The sequence below is a fragment of the Hippopotamus amphibius genome, chromosome 9, assembly GCF_030028045.1.
Source record: "Hippopotamus amphibius kiboko isolate mHipAmp2 chromosome 9, mHipAmp2.hap2, whole genome shotgun sequence".
Taxonomy (NCBI): Eukaryota; Metazoa; Chordata; class Mammalia; order Artiodactyla; family Hippopotamidae; genus Hippopotamus; species Hippopotamus amphibius.
In genome coordinates, this window is record NC_080194.1 from 57,893,724 (window position 1) to 57,917,073 (window position 23,350).

Sequence of the window (23,350 nt, forward strand, 5' to 3'; positions counted from 1 at the left end):
CACTTAACTTCTCTTGTTGCAGCATTGACATCTGTAAATGGGAATAAATTAGATTATGTATCCAGAACAGTTAGAATGCTGTACATTTAGTAAAAGCTCAATAAATGTAGATATTATTAGCATTTACTACCTGGAGGACAAGAGCTTTGAAGGAGTGGTTTTTATCTGAAGACCCAGGAGCAATGATCTGAAGGGAGCATGAAGAACACTAGCCTCACGTGCCCTCCACTCTTCTACCAATTCTGTTGGCAGATGTGGGAATGGGTCGCTTCCCTATGAGAGGACTTTAGGGAGGGTTAGGGGAGAGGCAGATAAACGGTCCTCAAGGATTCCTTTAAAAAAACCATGCCTTTATCGCATCTTCAACTAGATGACCCTCTAGGTCCTTTAAAACCTATTTATTAATCTACAAATAAATGCTGGAGAGGGTGCAGAGAAAAGGGAAGATTCCTGCACTGTTGGTCAGAATGTAAATTGGTACAGCCACTATGGAGAACAGTATGGAGGTTCCTTAAAAAACTAAAAATAGAACTACCATATGATCCAGCAATCCCACTCCTGGGCATATATCTGGAGAAAACTCTAATTTGAAAATACAAGGCTTCCCTGGTGGCACAGCGGCTAAGAATCTACCTGCCGATGCAGGGGACACAGGTTCGAGCCCTGGTCTGGGAAGATCCCACATGTTGAGGAGCAACTAAGCTTGTGTGGCATAACCACTGAGCCTGCACTCTAGAAGAGAAGCCACCGCAATGAGAAGCCCATGAACTATGACAAAGTGTAGTCCCCCGTTCGCCATAACTAGAGAAAGCCCGCACACAACACTGAAGACCCAACACAGCCAAAAATAAAATAAATAAAATAAATTTATATACAAAAAAGAAAATACATGCACCCCTACGTTCACAGCAGCCCTATTCACAATAACCAACACATGGGAGTAACCTAGTGTCCACCGACAGATGAATGGATAAAGAAGATGTGGTATATATTTATGACGGAATAAATGGAATATCATGCCATTGGCAGCAACAAGGATGGACCTAGAGATTATTACACTAAGTGAAGGAAGTCAGACAGAGAAAGACAAATATCATATAACATCACTTATATGTGGAATCTAGAACATGATACAAATGAACTTACTTACAATACAGAAAGAGACTCACAGACATAGAAAACAAATTTATGGTTACCAAAGGGGGGAGAGGTGGGGGAGGGATAAATCAGTAGTTTGGGGTTAACAGATCCACACCACTATCTATAAAATAGATAAACAACAAAGGCCTACTGTATAGCAAAGGGAACTATATTCAATATCTTATAATAACCCGTAATGGAAAAGAATCTGAAAAATAATATGTGTGTGTGCATGTGTGTGTATAACTGAATCACTTTGCTATATCCCTGAAACCAACACAACATTGTAAATCAACTATACGTTAGTAAGAAAAGAAAAATATATCTATATGAAAGCGAGGGTGGGTGAGAGGGTTACACACGTAGCACTGGACCAGCCTACTGGCAGTGAGATCCTGCCCTATGTCACAGTAAATATATTTTATCACATCCCAAAACAATTCCTCTTCCACACAGAGAGGACCATCCAGAGGTGATTAGGTTTGAGGGAAACAGGAGGAGGATGGGAAAGAGCCCTGGGCAGGAGAAGGAGGTAAGACCCTGAATCATGTTCACCACCCAGAGCATAAAACTGCTTTGAAAATTATGAGCCTTAAATGAGTTGTTCATCTACCCAGAGGTTCCTCATTAACTTCATGCTTTCCTCCTTGGAAGAAACCAAGACAGCTAGTGTAAGTTTCAATGTTAATTTTATTCAGTCAATAAATAGACAGATGTATGTTACGTAGTGGAGGTGCTGAGGACACATTTCACTTCTTGCTGGACTTCACTGCTGACTTGGTGACCTTGGCCGCAGAGGCTGTCTTCTCCTCCACCGCTTTGATGACTCCAACAGCCACTCTTTGCCTCATGTCCTGCACAGCAAAACAGCCTGGAGGAGGAAGGAAGAAAGAGTGAGATTTCTGGAAAGAGGCACAGAAGGAAAAGCTCGTTGGCCTCAGTCAGAGGTGTTTTCCTTCCCAGGACTCAGCAGCCATCAGTTCCTGACTCACCTAGAGGTGGGTACCAGAGAAGGTCTCCACACACATGGCCCTGCCAGGGGCCACCTGCACCATGGCTGCATCACCCAGCTCCAGGGCCTTGGGGTTGTCCTCCAGCTGCTTGCCTGAGCGACCGGCAATCTCTTCCCTCAGTTCAGCAAACTTGCAGGAGACCTGGACCGTGTGGCAGTCCAGCACTGGTAAGTCCAGCCAGCGTGGACGTGTCCCAGGTGATTCAAGTTGATCACCTAGTGGGGTAAGGGGGAGAGGAGGATGGCATTAGAAAATATCCGATGGCATCTGTGATCTGGGGCCAACCCTCAAACAACCTGGGGCTTCCGTTGAAGTCGAGACTAGTTTCTAAGAAGCATTTCTACCACCACCAAGCACCAAGGCCCTCTGACTCCTGGGTAGCTTACCTGAGCCACAAAGCTGCTGGCCTCCAGTGTGGGGGCAGGGGGGGCTTCTTGCTGTCCCTGGCCACGTTGCCACGATGGATGTCCTTCATGGACACATTCTTCATGTTGAAGACCACTTTGTCACCAGGCAGGGCCTCAGGCAGGGCCTTGTGGTGCATCTCCACAGACTTGACCTCAGTGGTGATGTTGCTGGAGACAACGGTGACCACCATGCCAGATTTCAGGAAGCCCATCTCCACTCGGCCCACAGGCACAGTGCTGATGCCTGTGCAGTGGTGAGAAGGGCAGGCAGGAAGATTCTAGACCCACCCAGTGAGAACCGGCTTCTGGGGAGATACCTTAGTCCTGGGGCTCAAGGACCAAGGCCACCTACAGGACTGGTAGGAAGCATCTGAACCTTGCGACTGGCTGTTTCTTCTGCGTATCAGATAATTTGGAAACGCTGGGGGCTTTGGCACTCTACCCCAGCTCAGAAGTCAGGATCTGAACCCTGGGAAGTCAGACACCAGAGCTCATTCTCAACTCCTTCAATCATAAAGAAGTGGTCTCCACTCATCCTACCTCACCTGCAATCTTATAAACATCTTGCAGAGGCATCCTAAGCAGCTTGTTGGTAGAGCGACTGGGCAGGAGGATGGAGTCCAGAGCTTCGAGTAGAGTCACCCCAGTGCCGTTTCCCTCCTGTCGCTTGAACCAGGGCATCTGCCAGGGGGTGCAGAATGGAGCGGAGGTGAGCCTGGGGCATGGCTCCCAGCATGGCCCACCCCAGGGCAGGTACTCGAACCAGGCCCCATGGCGCCCACCCCCAGACCCAGCCGGTACTCACACTGCTGCTGGGCTCCAGCATGTTGTTTCTTTGCCAGCCCAAGACGGGCACGAAGGCCATGGAGGAGGGTTGTAGCTGATCTTCTTGATGTAGGTGCTCACTTCCTTCATGATCTCCTGGAAGTGCGGGTGGTGCTGTGGCTCAGTCGAGTCCATCTTGGCCACCATCAGCTGCTTCACGCCCAGGGTGAAGCCCAGCAGCGCATGCTCGCCGGTCTGCCCGTTCTTGGGGATGCCCGCCTCGCACTGCCCCATGCCACCGGCCACGATGAGCACTGCACAGTCGGCCTACAGGACAGACACCACAGGGTCAAGGGGTTAGTTAGGGGAGGGGTGCCAGACTGGCTGGAAAGCCTGCTAGAGCTTTGGGCAGTCCCAGGTCCCCAGAAGTTGACAAATGTGTGGGTCCCCTGGCTGCTGCTCTGTGCAGAGGCCCCGCTTCCCAGTTAAACTCTCACCTAGTCCCATAAATGAGCTTTTAGTTCCTTCCTCCCAGAGCCCAAGCGATCTCCTTGTCTGGGTGTCAGAAAACCTGGTCCCTGCCCCAGCCTAAAAGGGTGACCATATCTCAGCTTCATTAGAGTCTGTCCTCCGGTTCTTTCAGAATTGATGATTAGCATGGGTGAGGAAAACCTTCTAAGGCTCATGATATGGTCCCTCCTGGAGTCCCTGGAAATAAAGCCTGAGTTTCCTCCCCTTACTCTGCCTGCCTTCATCCGAAAGGGAGGGCCCCGGGAACAGAGGCTGCTGGGGATGCCCGTGATCATGTTCTTGATGAAGTCCCTGTGGCCGGGGCATTGATGATGGTGATGTAGTATTTCTTGGTCTCAAACTTCCACAGGGAGATGTTGATGGTGATGCCACGCTGTCTCTCTGCCTTCAGTTTGTCCAGCACCCATGCGTACTTGAAGGAGCCCTTACCCATCTGCGGAGGGGTGGGGAGGGAGTAGAGTGCACTGATGGCGAGCGGAGGGATCTATCCCGGGAAATTCAGTGGCACCGCAGACCTCACAGCGCACCCTGCTCTCCGCGCTCCATCACCAGACCACCCAGAAGTGGGACATCCGTCTTCCAACCCCCTTCCCCCACTCCTAGATGCCAACACCACGGGTGGGTGCTTACCTCGGCTGCGTCCTTCTCAGACTTCTCGATGGTCCTCTTGTTAATCCCCCCTCACTTGTAGATGAGATGCCTGGTGGTGGTGGACTTGCCAGAGTCCACAAGGCCAACGACAAGGATCGTGATTTGGGTCTTCTCTTTGCTCCTTCAGTCACTGCTACAGGGGAGCACGGGGGTGGGTGAGGCCAAAGCGTTCCAGGCCCACTTCTCTCCTCTCCTCGCCTCCACTCTGCTCCTGCCCAGCACCCCTCCCCACTGCGCAGCCTAGCTCAGAGTCTGGGACATGGTGGGGTCACCTGAAAAGTAGAAGACGTGCCAGGCTTGCACGCTGGCAGGGGTCACGACCCCAGGGCCATCGCTGGTGCTTCCAAGCAGTCCTGGCCCAGCCTGCCTTCCTCCTGTGCGGGCCTTCCCCAGGACATGTGGGGGCTTAGCCACCCCTCCGTTCCTCCCACCCTTACACTCTCCCCACCCAACCCCCACCCCTGGCCCCGACCCACCTGTGGTACTAGAAACCCTGACTCTCCAGAGTAGGCAGTTTGTCCCCTGCCCCCTGCAAGTCCCTACCTCCAGAGAAAAAGGAAAGAAGTCAGTTCAGCAAGAGCTGCAGCAGCTGTAATGACAGCAAACCCCTGTCTCGCCTCCTGCTTTTAGAAACCCAGCACGGCACCCTTCAAATCGGACACAAGAGCTGGAACTGATTTAGGAAATAGTGCTCCCTGCCCCCAAACCCAATGTCACAGACTTCTTCTCGGACCAATTCAGAAGAGAAGATAGGTGACCAGTGTTCATAGAGCACTGTTTACAATAGCCAAGACATGGAAGCAACCTAAATGCCCATCAACAGATGAATGGATACAGAAGATGTGATATATATATATATATATATACACACACACACACAAAGGAACACTACTTAGCCATAGAAAAGAATGTAATGACGCCATTTGCAGCAACATGGATGGACCTAGAGATGATCATACTAAATGAAATGTCAGACATAGAAAGACAAATATCATATGACATCACTTATATGTGGAATCTTAAACAAATGATACAAATGAACTTATTTACAATGCAGAAAGAGACTTACAGACATAGAAAACAAATTTATGGTTACCAGAGGGGAAGGGTCGGGGAGGGATAAATTAAGAGTTTGGAATTAGCAGACATACACTACTATCTATAAAATAGATAAACAACAAAATCCTACTGTATAGCACAGTGAACTATAGTCAGTATCTTGTAATAACCTATAATGGAAAAGAATCTGGAAAAAAATATGTATAACCAAATCACTTTGCTGTACCTCTGAAACTAAAGCAACATTGTAAATCAACTTCATTTCAATTTTAAAAAAGCCTATCTTAAAAAAGTGACCAAAAATCCAAAATGTATAAGAGGATTTATAGATCCCCATCCCAATCTCTCCGTTGCTCTCCCCAGAGGCCACCACCGCAGTCATTTTCTTATATACTTACATGTATTCTAAATGTTCTAGCCTATGAAACCCCGTTTCAGAATACCCTCTTGTCCTTTAAGCCTACACTAAAAACTAACTTTACATATTCTCTTTTATACTTTTTTTTTGGAGAACTTCCAGGGCTGTCATATCCAATGTGAGAAGCCAGAGCTGCCAGCCGGGGGTGGCAGTCGGGGGGAAGCAGCAGAGCGCCTCACCCACACGCTGGAACCCTCCTGCTCACCTGCTCTCCCACAGGGGACATTTGTTTTACGCTGTCAGATCCCCGCCCTCCCTGCAGCGCAGACCACAGTGAAGCAAGTTAATGCTGAATTACAGTAATACAGCGTGATTAGAAGAGAGAGAAGAGCATACATGCTCAGGAGTTAATGGCAGAGAAATGCAAGGAATGTTTCCTTCTATTTAAGAGCCTGGAGGAAAGGCCTGTAAGGCCAGGAGGAAATGCTCAACTAGAAAGTAAAAGGGTACCAGGGGACAGAGTATCCCCCACATTGATGACCACAAAACTGAAAACGTAAGTGCTTTTTCCTCTCCTGTTGCTCCCAAACGACCTAAGCTTATATTCTTGCCAAAAGCGACTTCATTAGTTATGCGTCCCATGTGACTTTATGCTGGTCCAATAGAACAAGCTTTGTTGTTGGTTGTTGATTTTGCGGAGAAGCCCTCACAGGGCTGCCCAGCCCCAGTTTTTACAGCGTGCTCTGATTCACTAATTTTATAAGGTCAACTCATTAGAGGCAAGTTAGGGTGCTCCAGGACAGGCAAATAAATAGTCTGCTAAGCCATTCACTGAGAATGACAGTAATAAAAATTTTAATAAACATCAATATTTGCACCACGGTTTATGATCGCTTTTAACAAGCAATTTTGCAGTGATCTTCGAATGATTTTTCTTTGATAGACAACCTCCCTGTTGTCAGATTTGGTCTTAACTCAATGTGATTATGCTACCCCACCACATGTGTGCTGGAGTTAAAACGCCTCTTGGCCGAGTTCCACAGCTGAACTCAAGAGTCACACTCCTTATGGATTTTTATAAGTGGTGGTCACATCTCTGCATGAATTGTGATGGAAGTTGTTGGTGATTTAAACTGTAGAATTAAAACCCACTTAAATAAATGATGACTTTAGCTCCTCCAAAATTTATTTCCAGGCCAGAATTATCTGGATTGAGTCTCTGGACAACTACTGAGTAATTACTTAGTATACTTTCAACTTTATATTCTGCTTTTTAGACATTAACTTATTGGGTCACAAAAAGTTCTGACAAACAGATTGGGTTGGGTAATCAAAAGGCTTTATTCACTATTTGAGACTCAGTGTCCTCATCTGTAAAATGGGGGTGATAATAACTCTTACTTCTCAGAGTTAAATGCAAGATGTGTGTATGTGTGTGTAAGTGCATATGTGTACATATCTGATTTAAATAAGACCTTGTATACTAACTGCCTAGCACAGTGGTGCCTGGTGTGTTAGTTATTATTATAATTAACAAACAGCAGCCCCCTCTAAGATTTCCCCGAAGTTCCTCAGTCAGATGGGCAAAAACAGTGGTGTTTTTTTTACAAAACACGAAAATAGTGGTGTTTCCCTATTTTGGCATATCTTTTGCGTACTTTACAGGAAGCTGCCGATCATGCAGGTAGCATTTACTCAGATTGTGTCTACCATCAAATGATGTTCCTCCGTGGAGTTCCTTTGTGGGTTTTCTGTTTTCAGTTGCTTATCAACACTCATTGACATCCATCTTTTACAGAAAGGGCTTAGATAGGAAATGGAATGTTTTGTTTATTAGGAGATTAATTTAAGATTAACTATGAAGTCTCTTTTCTCCAGATCTTGTTGAAAATATTTCCAAATGAACAAGTCCATTTTTCTGTCCTCAGATAGTTCCATGAACATAGAAAGTTCATCTTTCTGTGATGATAGGCGCTCTTGGGATGCCTGGGTTGTCACTCTGAATGCTGGCTTTTATCATCCAGGCCGGAAAAGATAAAAGCTGAAGAGCAGGTGCTGGTCACCTTTGACCTGTGCACCTGACCAAAGTTTGCACCAAGAGTAAGTTTTCACTGGGTTTACACAAACTGTGTCTTATACAGTATTATATTGTAGGCACTTGATAAATGTTTGTGAAATAAATGATCATTGCATCCTTGCTCCCCCAAATCCTCAGTTCCTCCTGCCACCTCTCTTTTCCATCTTTCCCCAAAATATGGAAGATAGCTTATGAGGACTCCAAAAACATAAAGGAAGGAGGAGACATCACTTAAGGCTAAATCAGTCTCAGCCACTTCTTCCGTTTCCTCCTGCTGTAGACAAGTTTGTGCTGTGGTGGACCCGATTCTGCTGCCACTACTGACTGGACCAGGAATTGGGGATTGGGGTGGGCAAAGTATTGCCTGGACAGAGCTAATAAGACTCTTTCCTGGGAGAGAGACAGTTCTCAGTGTCAGTGTGATGGTATTTTCTTCCAGAGACCCCTCCTTCTTGGTTTAGTTAGTTGGAGTGGATTCTGTTTTATCTAATTAATTAATTTTTAATTAAAAGGTTTTTAGTGGTTTCTGTTCTTTACAACAATAAAAACAAATCCCTGACTAAACCTGACCCACAGTCCGGCTGCAAGCTTTCTGCAGAATGTTCAAAGTCAGGAAATGTAGAATAAGCTTATTTTTGTACAGTAAATCAGTTACTTTTTCAAATAGTATCCTTCACCTCCAGACATCTTTGCAAGTAAAGCACCTCTAAATTTTAAGCAGTGGTTCCAATGGTTAATCTGAAAAAATGTACAATAAATATAAAACAGAGGGGCAAAAACAAAAGTTTCAAAACACAGGGAAGATAATGTATTGATTCTGCTTTTCAGATTAACCATCTGAAATTCTATGGGGCATTTATTTTGGACACATTCACATTAGTCAGGTAGTTAAAAGTAACTCACACACTGTTTAAAAACAAGTTTATCCTACATTCCCAGACTTTTCAGACACCCTGTGGTAGCCAATGCAAACACGAAAACGTCACCATTATGTGGTTGAGAATGTCATGAGATAAAACAGAATGTAACTGCTCAAGTAGTGATAATCCACTTGAAGGCAGAGATTTATCCTGAATATCCTCATAAAAATCTCACGGTTTAACAGAGTGAACGACATCCTCAGCTACATCCTTACAGCAGCGGAACACAAAGTTTCTAGTATCTTTTCTTGTAATATCTTCCAATACTGGCAGATTGGTGTTACTTCTAAGTGCAATCCAGGAAAAATGCACTTTGGGGGCAAAGGAGATTGTGGACACCAGTCACCCTTTTCGGCCTTGCTTCAGCCCAGCTGGCCGTCTTTTGTTCAGTTCTTTTCAAGATGTATGTATTGAATACCTATTACGTATACTGTATAAATTGGAAAAACCTACAATTTTCCCTGCTCCTCTGAGTCTTCTTTACTTTCACACAGCTGACACTTCTGGTCACCAAATGTGTGGAGTTTCCACCTCAACAAGTAATTCTCTGTAGAACACCAGCTGGGTGTTCTATACAAATTAACTCAATATTTAATCCTATCCATCTGAAGATGGTATCAGATCCCACAGACTGAGCGCTCAGTCCCACAAGAATGCTCCCATCCTCCTTCAGATGCCAATCATAAGTAGTAGGTCCCCAGGTTATCCACAACCTCTGTCTGTCTTGGCTATAATTGGAAGTTCCCATGCCTCCCTCCTCAGATTCAACTAATTTGCTAGAGTGGTTCACAGAACTAAGGGAAACACATTTCCCCAGTTTATTAAAGGATATGATAAAGGATACAGTTGAACAGCTAGATGAAGAGGTATAAAGGGTGAGGTCTGGGAGGGTCCTGAGCGCAGGAACTTCTGTCCCCATGGAATTGGGGTGTGTCACCCTCCTGGTGTGGATGTGTTCGCCAGCCTGGAAGCTCTCAGCACCCTATGCAATTGGGATTTTAGTGAAGCTTCCCCTTGTAGACAGGATCTATTATTGACTTCATTTCCAGCCCCTCTGCTGTCTCTGGAGAAAGGGGAAGGAGCTAAAAATTCCAAGCTTCTAATTATGACTTGACCTTTCCAGTGACCAGTGCCCAGCCAGGAGTCATCCGGGAACTCACCCAGAGTCACCTCATTAGAACAAAATATGGTCCCAGTGCTCTGCTCTTATCACTTAGGAATTTACATGGGATTTAGGATGGGGTCAAACACTAAATATCAGAACAAAAGATGCTCCTAGGGTTCTTTCCACTTAGGAAATTACAAGGGATTCAGGAGCACTGAGTCAGGAGCCAGGGAAGAGACACCAGTATATATTTTTATTGTCTCAGGCTGTGCTAATTGCTAGGGATGCATATGTTAATTAGGTAGAGTCACTGCCCTCATGGAATTTAGCATCTGGCAGGGATTAGAGACATTAACCAAGAGATTGCAGCTATGACAAATAAAAAGCACCTCCTAGGTGCCAGGCCTTCTCCTGGACACTTTACATCCTTTATCTCTATTAAGTAGATCTTTTTAATGCCCAGTTTAGGGTGCTGGTGCTTAGAGAAGTTAGGACATACAGATTTAGGAATTGAATTCAAGTTTGCATGATTTGACAGTCTAGAATCTTATGCTATCCAATATGGCAGCCACTAGTCATGTGTGGTTATTTAAATTTAAATTTAAAGCAATATATATTAGATGGAATTTAAACATTTATTTCCTCAGTCACACTGGTCACATCTCAAATGCTCAATAGCCACATGTGGCTAGTGGCTGCTCTATTGCAAGTGAAGTTACAGGACATTTCCATCATCACAGAAAGTTCCATTGGACAGCACTGGTCTAGACTAAAAGTCTAAACTCAAGTTCAACTTCAAGATCCTATGCCCAGAACAGATTTCCAAACCCCAGGAGTCACTATAATCAACATTATTTCTTTTCCCTGAGCCATCAGAAAAGAAGCTTCTGAATAGGGACCTACCCTGGCACACTCTTCAAAGGTTGCTGATCTTGGATGTGATCTTGATTTGGAGGTGGATCAGAAGTTATGTTTGTAACGGGAAGTGTGCACAATTTAAGGAGATAATAAATCACACTCTTCAGTGTGAAGCCTGGCACATTATAGGCACTCAATAAATGCTAACAAGATAGTGAAGAGTGTGGAACATGGAGTCACAATGCTGAATTTGAGGCCAAGTTTATCACTTTCCAACCGCATGGCCTGTACAAATCAGTCAGTTTCTCTGAACCCCTGTTTCCTTAATTGTAACATGGAGATAATATCTGACCTTGGAAGATTGTGAGGACCATGAGCTAACAGATATGAAAGCACTCCACTAAGTAAAGGCTTTGTAAAGTTAGGTATTATTTCTGCCCTCCTTTGTGCCCTGAAAAAAAAAAAAGATTAAATTAATAAATTCCTGATCTTAACTTCTTTACCTGTGCTTTGACTGTTTTTCCTGAAAATGGAGAACAGAAAAAATATGGTTTACTGAGGGTCAGAATTACATGAGCTCACTCAGGTTTTGCTGCAGTAGGAAGAGGAGAGGAAGAAGAGGGGAACAGTGTGAGCCAGGATAAATCTTCACTAGTTCCCTGATGATCAGGGCCAGGGCTGTATAGATTGCCCAGGTGTCTGTGGAGCAGATGCTCTCCTGTGTCTTGCATTAGTGAGTCCAACAGGCCTCAGAGAAGGGCTCCAAGTGGACCCCATTAACCACCTGTGACTGCCCAAGGGTTCATGTATAAGTTCTGGGGAGCAACGTGCCGCTGGGGCCTCCATCCTCTCCTAAACCGAGTTGTTTCCTGAGAACGTCCAGGTGGCAGGCTGCCAGGCTTGCAGGGGAAACGATCCACCTCAAATCCAGCGCCTTCCATCTTTCCATTCAGGGATTGAGGGTTACAAGGATGTTTTAGCCCACTTTTGAAAAGGCTTGGTAGGGCAATTCCCTTTTCTCCCACATCTGGAACCCATACTTATGACCCAAAGTCAAGATCCTGCCCTGAAGACCGCTGAGTCACGGGCTCATCATTTCCACGTTGCCCACCCTTCCTCGCCATTTCCCCCTCTGATGCGGGTCACCTCCCGCTTGGTTCTCTGCTTGCCCCCCAGGGCACGGGCCTGCCAGCAGGATGCTGCCCCTTTGTGGGGCATCGGTGAAGGGATATGAGTGGGCAGTGCACACATCCCCTTCACTGTTCAAACCCTTTCCTTCCCACAGCATCATCACCCGAGGGTCAATGAATGGATGTGTCCGGCTTTACCAAACTAGAGGGAATGGGAAAAAATTGGGGTGGGGTGGGATGAGGGCAAAGGATCTTAAAGGGTCTTAAAGAAAACCCTCCAAACGGCTGTCCTCAAAGTCGATGGAAAAGCATGAGCAGAATTCACCCTACGTAGGGGAACCCTGGGGGGCACACCCCAGTTCCCAGCCAGCATCTCCATCCTCAGGCGGAGCTCATTCTTCTTCAAAGCTCCGTGTGTACCAAACCATCCTTTTAAGGGAAATCCTGCTCCCCACTCTTAGGGGTGTTAAAGAATAAAAATTCAACTGAGTAAATGTGAAGACTGAATTGGTTTTATTTAATGATTCGTGAGTTAGGCAACATCCCATCTAGCAATAAAAAGGAGCTCCAACGAGTTGTAGAAAAGGTAAGTTTTCTAAAGGTGGAAAGGGGCAGAAAAGGAAAATTATTAGCCAAAAATGCATTGTTTTAGACAGGGTTGCCCTCCTAAGGAAAATGGAAGGGGCCTATTGGGCACTGACCAGGTGATTGCAGGTGGACTGGTTAAAGGCTGCTTTCCAGGTGGAGGTTATAGCTGCAGTTAGGTTGGGTATCATGTCTTGGTTTGCTGACATGGGACCTTAACACAAGTGACTCCATTTTGGGCCTGTTGTTTCTTTTTAACAGGGGTTTTTCTAGCCTTAAGAGCTGGGAACACAGAAATCCCATCAGTACATTTCACAGAGTCTCTGATTGTACCACTAGTCTCAAATGTAACAGAATCATTCAGGAGGGGCTTTAACTTGTCCCCTTCAAAGTCTCTTAGTTGAGGCAAGGTGCACTTGGGTTTCTTCATGATCCTAGATATTAGGATCTAATATCTAGGGCACTTGCACATACTGGCACACTAACAACACACACATACACACACCCCAATCTAAATCTATATTGAAGAAATGAAACATATTTCTAACTTGCAACATGGTCCACTGAAGTACTCTTGCCCATCAATGAAATAAAATTATTTTGAAGGCAGGACTAGAAAATTTTTAAACATAAACTTCTCTCTCTGCTTGTTTGCACCACTACTCCTCTTTGGCGTGCACTGTGCATCTGCTTTACACCTAACTAGACCTCCTTAGAAAACACAGGAGTGCTTGCTCGACCGAAAAGAGCAATTTTCTCCTGGTGCCAGCAAGGCAATTCCTTAGGAGATAACAGTCCTTTCTCAATCCTGTAAGGGGTCACAATGACCCACTACTCTCCTTGTACATGCAGATCTGGACTATATAAACTGTCAATATGTTACTTTGTTGTATAATCCTTTGTCCTGCAAATGTGTATGACTGTGCTTTGACATCTAATGGGTGAAACAGTCCTCAGAGCTTTCTGAAAGATGGTCTACCAGTTTATAATCCTCAGATTTTTCAAATAAAATTCTGTTTCTTAGATTAACTATTAGTTGATTTTTCATTGGTGCCATGATAGAAGTAGAACATTAAAATATTATGCAGAGTTTTGTCAGTTTCTCTAAGTTCCTTTTCCCATGCCTTCTTGGTATAGGGAAAAGAGACCAAATTTGACTGTCTACTACTTGGCTACTCAAAAATATCTTGTCAGTGCTTGAAAATTAAAGTTGTTTGTTCAGTTTTTACTTTTGGGGATGTGTTAGTTTGCTGGGGTGGTTACAACAAAGTACCACAGGCAGGATGGCTTAAACAACGGAAATTTATTTTCTCACAATTTGGACTCTGGAAGTCTGAAATCAAGGTGTCAGCAGGATTGGTTTCCACTGAGGTATGTTTCCTTGGCTTGTAGATTGCTGTCTTCTTCTGTGTCTTCACATTTTCTTCCCTCTTTGTGGACCTGTAAGCAGCTCTTTGCATCCCCATGCTCTACTCATCTCCAGCCCTAGTGCACTTTTCAAATCTTTTAATCACACAATACCTTGCCTAACTTGTCGGTTCTTTCTATCGATCAAAGAAGTAGAAATGAAGAACAAGTAATCAACGGGTGATCAGATCTCTTCCCTAGCTTCCCCTTCAGTAATCTCACAAACAAACTGTGTGACCAAACTGTGAACAAGGTCACATCTAGAGGAAGATCAAGAGAAGTCAACAAGCCTGCCCACAAGTCTGCACACGGTGGGGGATGTTGACTCTGACCACTTACCGCCAGGATTAACTGAGATTACTTCCCTGTTTCCCTTCAAAAGCTTTCCTGGCGGAGCAGAATCCTTGGAGGTGGTTTTTGGGGGACGTTGAGTCCACCATCCCCCCAGATTGCTGGCACTCTGATCAAAGGCAGCTTTCCCTTCTACCATTTGTGAGCATTGGTTTTGTAAGCAGTGAGCCTCTGGGCCCGACTCGACCATATACCCATATCCTGATCTCTTCGGACAAGGACACCAGCCCTATTGGGTGGTGGCCTGCTCATGTGACCCCGTTGTTACTTAATTAGCTCTTTAAAGACTCCCATCTCCAGATACCGTTGCCTTCTGGGGTTCGTGGTGTGTAGGCTCTCAACATGTGAATTCTGGGGCAGGGAGTAGGGCGTGGAGGGAGAGACATAATTCTGCTCATAACAGGGGACGAGATTCAATTCTCAGGCTGGGTATTTTTCAGCATGTTCTGAGATCTTTGTATTCTGAGGGGAGGCAGCTGGAGGCACTCTCATCTCCCCAGGCCTAGAGACCTCCAGGGACACAGACGGGTTGGAAGGGGGCTGGGATTGCTTTGGTGTCTACACAAACAGCAAATTCATTCTACACACTGCTGCAGGACTAACCCTTGTTGTTACCAGTAGCACGTCACTGAATGCCTATTCTCCAAGAATGCCAGAAGATTCCCTGTGACCTCTAACATCAATTTAAACTTGGATAATGAGTTTTCCTCTCTCTCCTTTTTTTTTTTTTTTGCTGAAACAATGCTCTGCATACTATGACTCCTTAATAGAAAGTCTTGAATAGAAGCTATTGCGATAAGGCTTCCGAATCAAAAGGACCTGCCCAGTGCAGAAGCTCCACCCCTTCCTAACTGTGTACCCAGGGGCAAGTCACTCAGCTCATGCCACAGCCATTCACTAAGCACAGACCATATGCCAGGCCTGGTGCTAAGTCTGAGCGCCACAAAGATGAATATCAAGTTCCTCCCTCCAGGGGTCTAGTAGAGGCTGATCAGAAAGTAAACACATGATTAGCACACCGCATATAATAAGGGCTGCTATAGCATTAACCACGGGCTGCTGTGGGAGTTCAGAGGCCCAGGGGAGGGGAGGTCAGGGAGTGGTTCTCAGAGGCAATGACTGAGTGATCCCAAAGGAGAAAGCGAGCGTAACCAGGTGGTTAGGGAGGGGAGCGCTCCAGGTGGAGGTGAGGTCACCAATCATAACATGGGGATAGGACCACCAAACTCAGAGAGCAGTTGTGAGAACTGATGGTGAGAAGTTGTATGCATAAAGTGTCCAGCCCAGTCCATGATAGGTGCTGACCAAAGGTAGTTCACGGGGCCCATGCTGCCCTCTCAACCCTGGTATTCTCTCCCCTCATTTCCTCTCTGTGGCAAGACCCACCCAGACTTAGAAAGATCTCCCCAAGATCAGTGTGAGTTTAGGGTATGGCAAAGATCATCCTTTCTCTGCTGTGTCAAAACCACCCATAGTTTAATTCCAGAAGTTGCAAGGGGATTCGACCACCTTCTCGATGGAAAATAAGGGAGTCCAGGAAAGCACAAAAAGAAGCACGGTGGAATGGTTTAAGTGTGCTGGTCCATGCCCCAAATTGTTCTCTGCGAGATCATTTCTATCACGGTAATTGGACTCTGTAATTAAAAATCACTAATGTTTCATGACAGCCTGCAATTGGATTTGGGGCACAAAGGAGAATGTTGGGGGGGTGCTGGTATGGGGTGGGGACACCAAACGCACAGGTACTGTGCTGGGAAATGGTATCATTCACGTCAGGGCCATTCACTAACAAAAGTCTTCTCATTTATATACAGAAATAATGAGGCAAAGGAGCAGCTTTTAAAAAATAAAAAACACAGAGAGAGAAGATAAGCAAAAAAACGACAGGTCACTTAGAAAGTCGCAGTAATTTACCTGCCTGCTTTCCTTTCCTGGGAAGATTTTTATCTCTGCCTGCATTGTTGTAAATTACTTAGTAAAGCTGAAGTCAAAATTGGTTTTCAGTTTCTTCCACCTCTATTTGACCCCCGTGTAAACAAGAAGCCACACGAGTTTCTTCATATTCTTAGCTGTGTAACAGCCCCCAAGAAACCAGGATTTCTGTTTCCAATTGACCGTGACCCTGGGGCTAACAGATCAGTGATGACAGGGAATCAAAAGCAGGTCCCCAGCGCTGCCACGGAGGAGAGGGATTCTTCAGGTTCCCTGAGAGCTGGGCACCTGCTGGGTTAAGCAGAGCCTGTCCTTGGTACCCCTGACACGTGCAAAGTAGCCAGAAGGAAGGGAACGTTGGAAGAAATCTAGTTCCATTCTCACCCTTGTCAGAAAGGGATTTTTTTCCCTCCGGCCTCTGAGAAGGTCTGCATCCTGTGAAAGTAAATTAAGTAGAAAATTACTTTTTGACAAACTTGACTGAGGCTGTGAAAGTCGTTCTGCCTAAGTTTGAAGAGTGATTGGAACTGAAGAACTTTTTTTTTTTAATGATTCTTTCTTCTTTCCTTTTTAAAAAAAAGATTGCCCCAGGGGAAAGAATAGGAATTCAGGTAGGTGGTGAGTCCTTTTCTAGTTTGTCTGATTCTGCTGGAGAGTTCTTCTCTTCATTTGCATGTCAGTACCCAGGGCCCTCTTGGATTTTCTAGGTATTCTGGATTGGTCTGTCAAATTTTCTATTATTTCTCATTGCAAATGTATCATGTTTATGGATTAAGCAGGCTTTTCTACTAGTCTTGGGGAATACAACCGTCATATTTAAGCTGTTGTGTCTACAATTATTTGTTATCTATTGCTGGGTAACAAAGCACCCTAAAGCTTAGCATCTTAAAACAACCAAGATTTATTGTTGTCCTCAATTCTGTGGGCTGACTGGGCAATTCTTCAGCCCCACATGGGGTCATGCAAAGAACTGCATTCAGTTGGCAGATGGGCTGGGCTGGAAGATCTATGAAGGCCTCTCTCTCATGTCTGGGGTCTAGGTGCTGAGAGTCAGCTGGGATATCTCTGTTCTCCTCCAGGTGGTCTGTCTCTCCACATGGTATCACCCTCCAGGGCCTCTCTACCTCCAGCAGGATAGCCTGGACTTCCTTACAGCATGCTGCTGACTTCCAAAAGCATGAAATCAGAGTGCCAGACCCCTTAAACTCTTAAAGGAAAGGCCCAGAACTGGTACAGTGTCACTTCCACCATATTCTGTTGGTCAAAGCAAGTGACAAAGCCAGCCCAGATTCAAGGGAAAAGGAAACCGACTCCACCTCTTGGTGGGAGAAGAAGCATGCACAATTAGGATGGGGAGGAGTTCTTTGCAGCCATCTTTGACGACATCTATCGCCATGGTAAAATGCCTCCTGAACTGATGCTTAAAAAACATATTCTGGGAAATTGAGGATTGTCAGTATTGCTGAATGGGTGCTGGATAATCTGATGGTAATTAATAATGATAAAAAGTATAGCTACTCTTCATTAAGCACCTCCTTTAATGTATGCTAGAGAGGGTGTTAGGTGCATCATCTCTATCTCCTAGAAAACAACTCTGAAGGGTGGTATTATTATATCCATCTGACATATTAGGAAACTGGGGCTTAGAAACTCTGTAACATGGGGGTTCCCTGCAGCGAGCCATGAAAGATGCTAAATGGGGCCTGCTGCCTCTCTTTGCCATCCTTCCTTCGCCCATCACTCCAGAATGCCCCACCTTGGTCCTTCTCCAGCCTGGGCCCCACCAGTCAGACACCCTGCCTCCTTTCCCTGTCTGAAGCTGGACTCTATCCAAACTTGCTTTCTGCTGAGTGACTAAAGGTGCTAAAGGGGTTTTAGTTAAACTTATTCAATGGACCTAGAGACTGTCATACAGAGCAAAGTGAGTCAGAAAGAGAAAACAAATATCGTATGTTAACACATATATGTGGAATATAGAAAAATGGTACAAATCAACCGGTTTGCAAGGCAGAAATAGAGACACAGATGTAGAGAACAAATATATGGACACTAAGTGGAGAAAGCGGGGGGGGGGGGAGGGGGTTGGGGTTGGATGAATTGGGAGATTAGGATTGCCATATATACATTACTAATATGAAAAAATATATCAAATTGTACACTTTAAATATATGCCGTTTATTGTATGTCAATTGTATCTCAATAAAAGTTCTTAAAGAAAAAAATTTTTTTAAATTAAAAAATAAACTTATTCCATCAAATATGTTATTCCTTTAAGTTGTCAGCCTTGACTCACCCAGTTGTTGTTTTTTTTCTTAAAAAGGCACTTAGCCCAGAAGTCAAGAAATTTTTGAAGAATTTAGAAAGGTACTTGCTCTATAGCTATTAAGACTTATTAGGAAGCTATATTAACTTAAAAATGTGATATTAGTGCCAGAGTAGACAGATGGGACAGAATAAAGAGCTGAGGCTCAGCCCCACCCAGCTATAGAATCCCAAGCAGGAGAACAGTTATACCAACAGGGTGGAGTATGAGTCAATGGAGAAGAGATGGGTTCTTTAAAGAATGGTTCTGGATAACCATCTATGCATATGGAAAAGTACAAAATTAGGTCCCTACTTCACAACATACACAAAAATAAACTTCAGGTGAATTAAAGGCCTGCATGCAAACAGGTGAAGGAAATATGCAGCTATTTCCAGAAACTTAAGTGTAGAAAAGGATTTCTTAAATAAGACACTGAAGTTCAAACCATATTGAAGAAAATGGTTCATTCAAATGACATTAAGACGTAGAACGTCTGTGAAGTTGAAGATGCGTGTATCCCGTAAGCCAGCTATTCGGGTTACGGGTAGATCTAGAGACACTCTCCTATGTAGGCATGAGATAAAATACACGGCTGTTGATTGAAGCATGGTGATGTAAAAAATTAGGAAAAGCCTAATTGCTCCTTAGCAAGGGAGTAGAAAAATAGTGTGGTTTATTCATATAATGTAATAATATTAGCAGTTAAAATGAATAAACTAGATTTATATGTAGCAACATGGATACATCTCAAACTCATGGTGAGTGAAAAGAGCAAGTGCAAAAAATTTGTATGAAAAATCTTAAATGTAGGAAATGACATAGAACATTTTAAAATATAGCTGCCTACATATGTAGAGAAACATAAAGCGTGCACATGAGGATACACAGCAACTTGAAAACAACGGGAAGGAAGAAGGAAAATGGGATTGTAAACAGAGGGCTTCACATATATCTTTATCTGGACTAAATATGGTGAAATATTAACGTGTTAAATTCAGGTAAGGGTAATGTGGTTTTATTAAATTACTATATTTTTCTTATGTTTTAAAAAGTTCATGTTTTTAGAGCCCCTAAAAAATGATAGCAAGGCCATGAGGTCCAGGTTGGTATGAAAGAGACAATTTGAAGGGTGTAGATTGCCTGGGAAGTTCGTGAAGTGGCTGTTGGGTGGTCAGCCTTCCATCCCAGGACCATATCCTTCAGAATCAGCCCTGGTCCAGCCTAAGCTCTAGCCTGCCTCCTCTGCTGCTTTCCTCTGACCCAACCTCCAAGCTGCCTTTGCACTGCCCCCACCCCGCCCCCACTGCAAGTGGAAAACAAGTTAAGCCTTTGCTTGTCTCTACTTACTAATTCCAGCTACTCAATTTCATTCCTGTTCTCCTTTTCATTCTTACGCATTTGAATACCAGAGATAAATGATGGTGATGCTGTTGAAGAAGGAAAGGAAGTCCAGAAGGCCTTACTTCTTGAAAAATCTTTATGTTTTGCAAGGCTGTGTCATCTCTGTTATTTCAGTGGCTTTTCACATCAAGCCTATGGACAGAGCAGGTGTTTTTATTCCCACGTTACTGTTAAAGAAACCGAGTCATCGAAGAGCTTAAAAACGTGGCTAGGACATCAAAATGACTGGTGAGATGGCTGGAAATAGAAACTGTTCCGAGCCCCCAGCTGAAGGCTCTTTCCAATATAATGAGTTGAGTGTGGTGTGTGGTATTGTAACACCATGGGTCCCCAAGGGAGCAATCAGAGGGGTCTGTCACTGTAGTGGGTTGAATTGTGTCCTCCTGAAAGGTACATCCAAGTCCTAACCCCCAGTACTTGTGAATGTGACCTTATTTGGAAATAGGGTCTCTGCGTATGTAATCAAGTCAAGATGAGGTCGTACTAGATTAGGGTGGGCCCTAAATCCAATGGCTGGTGTCCTTACAAGAAGAGGAGAAGAGACACAGATACACACACACAGGAAAGAAGGCATGTAAAGACAGAAGCAGAGACTAGAGCCAAGGAACACCAAGGATTGCCAGGAGCAGACAGAAACTAGGAGAGAGGCCTGGGGGACAGGAAAGAGGCTCTTCAGAACCTTTAGAAGAATCAATGGAGAATCCATCACCCTCACTGACATCCTGATTTTGGACCGCTAGCCTCTAGAACTGGGAGAGAATAAATTTATGTTGGTTTAAGCCACTTGGTTTGTGATAATTTAAGATAGCTGCCCTAGGAAACAAATACAACCTACGGGCTTGGGGTGATTCCAGGGGAGGTGATGTCTCCGCTGAGAACTGAGGGGCTAGAATAAGGATGGTGCTGGGAATGTGTTCAGCCGCAAATAACAAAAATCCCATCCAAAGTGGCTTAAACAAATAAGGTTCCTTTGTTTTCACATAATAAGAGGTTCAGAGATAAACAGTCCAGAGCTTGTGTAATTGTCCGTGCCACAGGGGACCCAGGCCCTCCCATATTTCTATTCTACCATCTCTAATTTGTTGGCATCTTTTGTCCTCACATGTGTTGCTTCATGGCTGAAGCTGATTCCTGAGCAACTCAGCCATACATCTGTATTCTAGGCAGAAAGAGGAGGGGAAAAAAAAGGAAGAGCCTTTTTCAAAAATCACCAGCAGACTTTGCTTAGATTTCCATGGCCAGAACTGGTTTACATTTCACATGGCCATCCCAGCTGCAAGGAAGGGACATAGATTTTTGTATCTTTAGCTTTCCAGTCTCTAAAATAGAATGTAATAGAAGGACACACATGAGAACAAATTGATAACTGGTGTTGAGTAAGCAATTCTACAATACCTCTAAAAAACCATTGTTTTAGATCAAATTTTAGAACCGGCAACATGCATTGAGAAAATCAAAATAATAGCAGTGTAAATACATAAGAATCTGGATGTAGGCAATCAAGGGCTAGTATGGAGGCTCCACAGTCATCAAGAGAAAAGGATCCTTTTTCTTTTCCTTTATCCTTGGTGTTAGCTTCCATCCTCATTGTCAACTCATAAACCAAAATGGCTGCTGAAGTTCTAGCCATCATAGTTTCATTCCAGAAAGCAGGAAGGATGAAGGGAGATGGCAAAATAGCATACTCTAGACAATTATCCTTCTTTTGGGGAGTGTTCCAACCAATATCTCCCATTATATCTCACTGACCAGTATTAGAAGGGAGGGTGAAAATATATTGCTTCTATTGAATAAAAATAAGACTGTCTTAGTAAGGAAGAAGAAGAAAAGTATTGGGTAGACAATAAGCAGCTTCTGCTTCATAGGACCAGTAAATTTCATCTCAAGTGGCAATTTTAACTTATTTGTAGTGATTTCCTAGAGCACTGTGTTAAAAAAGATTCTGAGGCAGTGATCTAGGCTCAGGGTATAGAGTGCGATGGCTGATTATGGATCTTGGTCATGGTCATGAGAGCAAGTGGCGGGGGCGCGGAGCAGGTAGTAATCTGTATATATGTGTCTCGAATTTGCTATTCCTGGATCTGTTAGCCAGTGAAGATGGGGTTTAAGAAAAGAAAAGAACACCTGCCTTATACCCCTTGCCTGTGTAGCTCCTGTGCTGGCACAGCACCTGATGCCTTACTGGCTCCTGCACAACAGGCTGTTGAATGGATTCTTCTTCCCTTGGAAAGGGTGGGAGAAGCTCATTTACTGGAGACAGGGGTGACTGTGGGAAGATTTATTAGCTTGCTAGGGTTGCCATAACAAAGTACCACAGACTGGATGGCTTAATAGAAGCAATGTATTTTCTCATGGTTCTGGAGGCTGGGAGTCTGCGATCAAGGTGTCCACAGGATTGGTTCCTCCTGAAATCCATGAGAGAAAGATCTGTTCCAGGCCTCTTTCCTTGATTTGTAGATGGCCATCTTCTCCCTGTGTCTTCATGTGGCCACCGCTCTGTCCGTGCCTGTGCCCGCATCTTCCTCTTCTTTTAAGGACACTAGTTATATTGGATTAGGCCTCATCCTAGGGACCTCATTTTAACTTACTGATTTGAAGGCTCTTTCTCCAAGTACAGGCACATTCTGAGGGTGTTAGGACTTCAACATATGAATTCTGGCAAGGGGTGTGGGCGTTCCATCACAGCCATGACGGAAGATGTGCTTTTCCCCTCTGACTGAAGAAAAGTGCATTATTCACGTGGAAAGAGAAGCTGGAGCTTATTCAAAGACCATCACTAATGAAGTCTCTTCTGGAACAAAACAAGTGGATGAAGACAGGAAGAATCCAGTCATATCTGTTATGTGACATCAGGAAGCAGGAGAAACTATCTTCTTATATTCGTGTGGCCTTACAAGTGGTGACAGTTGTGCCCTGGGGACCAGGACCAGGAGTTTTGTAGGGTAGGAAAGGGGCAGAGATCCAGTCCTGAGAGGTGAGCTGTTGCAGAGGAGCAGGCAGGCACCACAGGTTGGAATAGGGAAGATTGATTCAGAGGCTAGGAGGCCATGTCAGGGAGTGTTGAAGGTGTGGGCTCCAGAGTCAGATGGATCTGGGTTTGAACGCTGACTCCACTTCCTTCTGGTTATATCATCTGGTCAAATTACATTGTCTCTCCAGACTTCCACTCTCCTATCTGTGGAATGGGGACAACTTGTTGTGGGGTTTGGGGGAGGAAGAAACTGCACACAAAGTATTATCGCAGTCACCCCTGGCATATAGTGACTTCACGAACTGGTAAGAGGTGAGGGGTCTGGGGTGGGGAACAGAGAGCAGTCTAGAATAGGTCTGCGCAGCCGGGGCTGGGATCCAGTCC

General features: G+C 44.7%; 1 pseudogene; it reads right to left on the reverse strand.

Annotated features, from left to right (window-relative positions):
- Positions 1–1,881: 1,881 nt before the first annotated feature.
- LOC130860893 (elongation factor 1-alpha, somatic form-like) lies at positions 1,882–12,102 on the reverse strand (annotated as a pseudogene).
- Positions 12,103–23,350: the final 11,248 nt, after the last annotated feature.